At 35.6% G+C, this 8638-nt stretch overlaps 1 non-coding gene across 1 annotated transcript; it reads left to right on the top strand.

Moving 5' to 3' along the window:
• The first annotated feature begins 314 nt into the window (after positions 1-314).
• Positions 315-416, top strand: LOC114006595 (U6 spliceosomal RNA). Its single transcript, XR_003548308.1, has one exon. It is a non-coding gene; the product is annotated as a U6 spliceosomal RNA (small nuclear RNA).
• The last annotated feature ends 8222 nt before the right edge of the window (positions 417-8638 follow it).

The raw sequence follows: 8638 nt of genomic DNA, 5'->3' as shown, positions 1-8638 counted from the left end.
GGGATCCCATGTGACCTGGTTCTACTGACCAACTCAGCTTCAATTTGACATTCCAGGGAATTGGGATATATTCTTCACTGGAGAAATCCCACACTGCCTGACAAAACCTAAAGCATTTGACCTTTCCAGGCTTACTTCTTTTATTATTTAAAATGAAAAGAGAAAAAGGAAAATGAGAGAGCAAGCAGAACTGTACAAAAATTTGCTTATCAGACTTCATCTTCATCAGTACCTTAAACCTTTTTGAAATGTGAGCACAGAATTGCTACCTTTAGGGTGAGATTAGGCTAAATTGAAAGGTCAACTCAGATTTCAAAAAGCCATTCTTCCAGTCTTAGACCGGAACAGTACAGAGGATATCAGCATGACCGCTGAACAAGGATGAGATGCAAATTCATGAAGCAGTCTATATTTTTGAAACTGTGGCACATGTGCACAATGGAATACTACTCAGCTATAAAGAACAACACAGTCTTATCATCTGACACAAAGTAGATGAACATGAAAGTACATAATGCTAAGTGAAATTAACTAGGCTACAAAAGACAAATACTGTATGTTCCCACTTAACTTATACCTAATGTCTGCCCTCTATGGAGGAATCTGAAGTACTCAATGGCCTAGAAGTAGAGAGAGTGATGGGAGGTATCGGAAGCTCCAGGGGGTGGGGAGGGAGATTCGGAGAGAATGGAAAAAAATGAGCAACAGATACAAGAAAGCAAGTAAGTACAGAAGTTGAATAGGTTATGGACCCTACCACAACTGAGTAAACATGTTGCTGGCAACTCAATATATATTTCCAACAAAACAACAACCAAAAAAAAAAAAAAAAAAACTAGTAGAACTGTAATCAAAAGTGCACATTCTGAGGACCAGCAGTTGTAATGGCTATGTCGCTGGACTCCCATGTAGTCAACCACGATTTGAGTCCCGGACCTGGTGGCTTAATCTCATGCTGGGCGCATGCGTGTGTGTGCCGAGGAGAATGGAGGAGAAGGTATTGCATCGTGGCCATCCTCACTAGGGGGTGATTTCTCACTTTCTGTTTTTCTGGTGAGTGCATTCCATGGTGAAAACCTCTACAAAAATAAAATAAAAATGGGTACATTCTGTAATGTCCAAGGGTGATAGCAATTAATATGTTTATATATTTGATTTAATTATCAGACACTGTATGCATGCTTTGAGAAACCATACTGTACACCACAAAGATGTGAAATGATTATTTGCAAACCAGGAATCATGACTTAAAAATTAGGGGAAAAAAAGAATAATAAAACATTAAAAAAAAAAAAAAAGAATAAATGGGAGAAAACTATTGAAGGGTGATAAGCCTCAGTCCATGGAGATAGTCTAGCCTGGACTCTCTGACCATTGAACAATAATACTATAGAGGGGATGTTATCTTTGGTTCAATTAATAATATAACATTCCCCTCAAAACTAGATCACTACTATGATATAAGTGATCTCTTGTTCTCTAGCTCTGACTAAAATGTCTATAAAAAGGTCTCCTGCAAACTATTTAATCTTTTTCTTTTATTTCTCATATAGAGCTCAGTAAACCAGAGAAAAAAATCATAGAACCAACCAAGTGACCTTTCTGATAGGAAGAGGGAGAAGAATTAGACCATGCACATGGGTAACAGAATCAGTGAAATGCTATTAATAAATCAAGTTTTCAGGCCAGCAGGTGTTATGGAGTCTTAGGCTCTGGATCCCACATGACACTCTGCAGTTTGAGTCTAGGACCCAGCATCTCGAAAAATACACCGGGCATATACATGCCCAAAACCCCAAGAGGAGAAGGGAGGAGTTGTGACTGTGGGGTGATCATCCTCCCTGGAGGATGATTTCTTACTTTCCCTCATTCTGTGTTTCCAGTGAGTGCATGTGCTCTATAGCAAACTAAAAATAAACTTTTCAATCAAAGGCAAGTAAAATATCAAATATTGTAGGCATGCTTTGTTATAATGAATTCATTTTGAGCCTTTTAAAAATGAGATCATTCTTTTAACAAGGTTCTTTTAGTACATTTTATAAGTAACTAAGGCAATTCAACCTTATAAGTAATTTTATTTGGTGATATACCACTGTATAACAAGTTTCATTTATGAAGTCCCTGGAATTAAATTTTAGACACATCTGAAAAACTGGAAGAATGACTCTGGCAGCTCCAATTAACTTAAACATAACTGTCTAATTGTCAAAGAAATGGAAATTTTAAGTAATCCTGAAACACCAAAAGCACTTAATAAGGTATCAATTTTTTCATCAGAACTTCCACTGTTGGTAATGTGTAGTGAAATGATACACCAATTCCCTGCCACTGGCATTCTGTATCAGTTGAGTCATGTTTGCAGCAAACATAAGAAAAAATATGTAGCAAAAAAGCCATGAGAAAATAATATCTTTTGACTCAGTACTTTCTTTCTTAGACTTTATCTTAAGAAAATAATTCAGCATGAATATAAAAGTGATCATTGCATTATTATAACTTATGTTGCAAAAAGAATCAATCACATTTGGAAACAATGTAAGTATTTTATATTACTGAAGAGTTCAATAAATTATAACATCTTGACTCAACGAGATATATGTAGCCAATAAACGTTGATCAATATTTACACAAATGGTAAAATATTTGGTATGGTAAGTGAAAATTATAAAATAAATACCAGTGCTCACTCTATTTATATATAAAATGCATCGGTGTATGACGGATAGAGAGAAATTATAAAAATTCATTAAATGACTAATTTGTCTAATTTTTGATAATTTAGTTTTAATTAATTGTCATCTCAATAAAGGTAATAAAAATTCAAAACTGGCAAAAGAGAGATTAGCTAGATGAAATTGGCAATGAGGTGACACAGTTTTTCTTTCCATTTCCACATGGTGTGAAACTCCGTATTTTTTATCCTTCCAAGTTCTAGCTTCTTTCTATATATTTTATACTTTGTTAAAAACAATGATAGTGTTCAACAATCTTTTTATTGTAAAATTTAAGATTTTAAAGTACTTTAAAAGTGAAAATATCTAATCAAGTATTGATTAACAAAAATATTAGCTAGAAAAGAACAATCAAAGATTTCAAGGGAAAACAAGATTCTTTTGTAGAATGTTAGATAATGCCTGTACATTAAGAAGGAAGTGCTATTTTCCCCTGTGGATCCTAAACTAAGTGAGACAAACGCCTTGCTTACAGTAGTTAATTAGAATTACCTGGTACTGTATATTGATGGATCTTTATTCAGTCCCTTGGTTCTTAACAAATAAAAAACCCATTTCCCTAGGCTGACCCATTAATTGAAGTCATTCTTTTGGTTTTGTTTTGCCTTTATTTTTTAACATATGCAATTTTGTCACTGTAAAATTTTAATTTCCCAAATGGCAAAACATTTCAGAATTATCTCCAAGGCTCTTGGAACTCAGGCTCAGCCACAGAGGTATTGGGCGCATGGAAACACTTCTCTCTGAAGTCTATCAAGGCTCTTCTAATTAGCCTTTTGCCACATGACATTCCACCAACTTTAGAGATGTAAGGTTTTTAATCCTCTCTCAGGAATTACATTATTAAGATGACTGAGTTTGGAGACTGGAGATAAATAAGGTAGACATTACAAGTCACACTTTGGATTATATATAATGGAGATGAATTTAGCCTGTTTTGTAGAATATGCCAGAGTTGAAGAGTTGAGCTTTTTAGACTTTGTTAATCATCTTTGTAATATCCCTACCTCTCTATCGATTACTTCTTCATATGTAAAAGAGTTATAAACATCTTATGGTAGCAACTTCCTCTTAGGAATATTTGACGTATAATTAGTTAAAGACATTTTTTTTTTTTAACTTCTCAGGTACTTGTAATATTTATCATTACAGAAGGAATTGAAATAGCAAGTATAATGGAAAGAGAAGAAAAGTAAGAAAGCCATGCCACAACCCCCTGTCTTCCCTCTTTCTTTTTGGGACTTTTGTGCACACACGCACTCAGGTACCTGGTATCGCAAGCCACCAGGTCAGGACTTGAATCATGCAGTTAGCCATATGGAATCCAGTCACCTTAACTGTCATGCCACTGTCTGGCCTGGCATCGAATCTTATTGGCAAAGATAAGACAAAAATACAGGAGAACTCACACATCCCATCATAGAATTTGACTATTTTTCCTACAAACTTTGTCTGCCATTTGAACCCACCGATTTGTAATTCTTAGCTAAACTAGTTGCCATGGATTGTCACAATTTGCAAAGTGTGTGTTTTATTGTATTGTATTTGCAATGTCGAATTATACACTAAGTACTAAACTTTCTTGCATACTAAACAAAACAAAACAAAAAAATATGGCATAATAACAAAGTCTTCCTATGTCCAAACATCTTACTTCCTCACTGGAAAATCAAGGTCTTTGACTACAAAGTCTACAGTCTTTTCTTGTCAAGGCCCAAGTTATTTGATATTCTTGTGGTTTTGCTGAAAATAAGCCAATATCTGAGCTGGGAACCCTCACCTTCGCTTCTGTGAAACCTAAAATATACAGGTTTTCTATAGTCCCAAAGTCAGTTACACTCCACTTATTTTACTTCTTCAAAGGAACTTGAAATAACTTTGGATTTAAAAAATTCTCAATATTTATTCCTATTCCTAAAAAAATAAATAAGCCACTTTATTGGAAAAGCAAAATTGTGCATTCACTGCAGTTATGGAATTGATATACTATATAGTTCTCATTTATTAGTTTAATTTTGTTGTCAGTTCTCCTGCTGTAACATTATATTTCCCATGGGTTCACATGAGATTTTATTATCTTATTTTAGCATTCTTTATTACTAGGTATTTCTTTCTTATCAGTTATTTATTTAAAGTTTTCACAATACCCATTTGATCTAAATAAATTGGTTGGATATGTGCCTGCTCTTTATACTCAAGCTCAATTTTGGATGGTGTATTTATATCATATTTTTATATAATATCAAAGATCCATTATTTAGAGAATGACCTTGATTTGCTTTTTCTGATCTTTTGTAGCTGAATAAAGTGGAAGGTAAAGGGAGAGATAATTGCATATTATTCTTCTCTAATAGTCACTATCATTCTTTAAATAAATTCTGAAATAAGAATTCTTTTAAAAATAAAGCATAAGCCCACCTCACTATTAACTTAAAAACTGTAATTTCCAAATCACTGGAGTTTACCACTTCTTGTGTAATTTGAAAATATATAGCTTTTAAGTCTAGGTAGAGAACCTTTCCTGTACACATAGCACCCTCCTTTACTCCAATGTCAGATCGTATCATTACTAACTCAGATCTGGTAACCTTCCCTATAATGTCCCTTCCATGTGGTAGGATTAAACACTCCCGTTGTGTTAAAGTAAGCTACAGTCACATGATTTTGTTTTCCCACTTGATGATAATGTCCAGAAAGAAACCATGCTATTGGCTGGAATCCCGAGACAAAAATGACATGAAACAGAAGCCAAATAAATAGTAACAAAGTCAAACGATGCTTTATTACTATACAAAATCAGAGGGATCACCTAGTTTCATTTTTTAAAAAATTACAGATGTAATTTTTTAAAAATTTTTTCACAGTTTTATTTTACTTTATTTTATTTTCATTTTCTTTTATACATTCTACCACATTAATAGCACAAACAGGTGTGGTATTATCTTTATTTAGAGAATGACCTTGATTTGCTTTTTCTGATCTTTTGTAGCTGAATAAAGTGGAAGGTAAAGGGAGAGATAATTGCATATTATTCTTCTCTAATAGTCACTATCATTCTTTAAATAAATTCTGAAATAAGAATTCTTTTAAAAATAAAGCATAAGCCCACCTCACTATTAACTTAAAAACTGTAATTTCCAAATCACTGGAGTTTACCACTTCTTGTGTAATTTGAAAATATATAGCTTTTAAGTCTAGGTAGAGAACCTTTCCTGTACACATAGCACCCTCCTTTACTCCAATGTCAGATCGTATCATTACTAACTCAGATCTGGTAACCTTCCCTATAATGTCCCTTCCATGTGGTAGGATTAAACACTCCCGTTGTGTTAAAGTAAGCTACAGTCACATGATTTTGTTTTCCCACTTGATGATAATGTCAAGAAAGAACCCATGCTATTGGCTGGAATCCCGAGACAAAAATGACATGAAACAGAAGCCAAATAAATAGTAACAAAGTCAAACGATGCTTTATTACTATACAAAATCAGAGGGATCACCTAGTTTCATTTTTTAAAAAATTACAGATGTAATTTTTTAAAAATTTTTTCACAGTTTTATTTTACTTTATTTTATTTTCATTTTCTTTTATACATTCTACCACATTAATAGCACAAACAGGTGTGGTATTATCTGTTGAAGATGTTTTGTAGTTCTTTTTTTTTTTTTGGAGTGGTTTTTGCTATAGGGCACGTGCGCTCGCCAGAGACAGGCAGAGACAGAAAGCGAGAAATCACCCTCCCCCCCGGGGTGATGGCCATGCTGCAATCCTTTCTCCTCCATTCTTCTCTGGGGATCTTGGGCACACACACACACACGCGCCCAGCATGAGTTTTAAACCACCGGATCTGGGACTCGAACCATGGTCGACTACATGAGAGTCTAGCAACATAGCCATTACGCTAACTGTTGGTCCCAATGTTTTGTAGTTTTATCGACTGTACAGATGTAATTATTAATCTTGGAATATGTAGAGGAATCAGAGTGAAAAAGAAGCCACTCTCCTACAACCATATGAACAGTAGATGACTGTAGAATATGTGTATAAAGAAAGAGCCTCAACCCAGTTGACCTAAGATCCTTACAGGACTTATACGAAGGTTTAGATACACACATATCAATGTTAAAATATCTCTATTGTGCTAAGGAGTCAAAGAAAACTCAAAGGAAATGATGCCCACAAAGAGAAATCTTGAGGAATGGGCTGCCATAGTCTGGCTACCCTAACGTATCTCTGAATGTGCTTGGCTGTGACTCTACGAGGAGAATCTACATAACATTTAGGGAGAGAAAGAAGTTAATATCAAGGGAATAAATGCCCAAGTCTGAAGGATGGGGAAGGATTAATAAGAAAATAACTACTGGATCCAGAAGTTAGGAAGATCAGGAATTTAGAATTCGATTTCTATGTGGGTTCAAGTATGAAACTCAGTATTAATGACTGAATCCTAAGAGGGTTAGAGCCTAGAAAGTATTATCAGTGTATTAAGGCAATGCAAAGAACTACCTTGAGGGAAGCAATGATCCCTATCCTCTGTACCTCGAGTCTACTAGCTGAAGGTTTCCCAAGGTTGGATGCCTGGAGACACATCTGGATCTTGAACTAAAACCACACGACCGACATTTATATTATGGGAAAACCACATGATGCCCAAGGCCTGCCATCTGCTCCTGGATATACAGCTCTTAGGAATGCCACTTTCAGTATCTTCAAGTTTTCACTGTGAAATTCTCAGTCAAATACATAAGAATTGAACATAAAATTGCATTGTTTGTTTTGCTAGAGGATGTGTGTGTGTGCTCACCAGAGAGATAAGAGAGGAAGAGAAAGAGAGAGGAAAAGTGAGAAATCACTCCTCAGGGGGTATGGCCATACTGCAATCCCTTCTCCATTCTCCTCTTGGGATTTTGAGAATATATGTGCACGCAGCCAGTGTTATTTCCAGGCCACTGAGTCAGGGATTCAAACCATGCAGTCAGTCATGTGGGACCCAGTGCCTTAACCTCAACAACACCTGCTAGCCCTATGCATTATTTTATAATCATAGATCACAACAAAAGAAATCCCCAGGGAGTCAACCCAAACTAGACATTTCAGTTTTAAATAAGTATTCCATCCTCATAGCAACCTATCCAAGGAGGTACAATTATTATGCTTGTTTTGGAAATGCAGGAACTGAAACCCCAAGAAGTAAAGTGTCTTGCTTAAGACTATAGCTAATAATGTTGGGGATAGGTTTTGAATACAAATGATCTGGCTTCAGCCCTCATGCTTTTTAACCACTAGTGAAATTCCAGTCTACAATACTGTTTAAGTCTACTTAGTTATAAATTTCTTTGTGATTCAATAAAAATTCAGGTCAAAATGGGAAAATGCTCTTTAGATATTTCTTATAGAGCCCCAATGACCTTAAGATTGTTCCCTCACATATCTTTTGGCAATGGGAAATGTGGTCTGATTGCGTAATGAAAGAAGCCTTTTCTTTCACTTTAGACAGAGGATCCCTGCCCAGTGCTCAACATAAGCCAAGGCATTGTCTTACATTTAATTAAAGTTATATAAAATTTTAAAGTAATTGCTCTATGAAACAAGTCAAGACCAGAGAAGGTTACCTGCATCATTTGGGAGAGGAATGTGTTTCTTCTCCTTCTCTAATTTATCCAGCTACCTGACAGCAATTCAGTTGCTATCCCAGAACAATTTGTGAAAATGTGCCCATTCCTGGCTGTAAGGGGACTGATGAGACCAGCTTCTATTTGATCCTTCCCTCATTATTCAATGGCACTCACACTGCAGGTCAGCAGTGAGTGCAGTCTGAGGAGCAGGGGTGAATGGCTGGCCCATTACCACTGATAGGCCTTGTGCTAACGGCAGCTCACACTGAGAAGAGAGAACAGAACTCCAA

The sequence above is a fragment of the Tupaia chinensis genome, unplaced genomic scaffold (assembly GCF_000334495.1).
Source record: "Tupaia chinensis unplaced genomic scaffold, TupChi_1.0 Scaffold149148_1, whole genome shotgun sequence".
Taxonomy (NCBI): domain Eukaryota; kingdom Metazoa; phylum Chordata; class Mammalia; order Scandentia; family Tupaiidae; genus Tupaia; species Tupaia belangeri.
The sequence above is the reverse complement of the archived record's forward strand: the minus strand, read 5'-3'. Positions and strand labels throughout refer to the sequence as shown.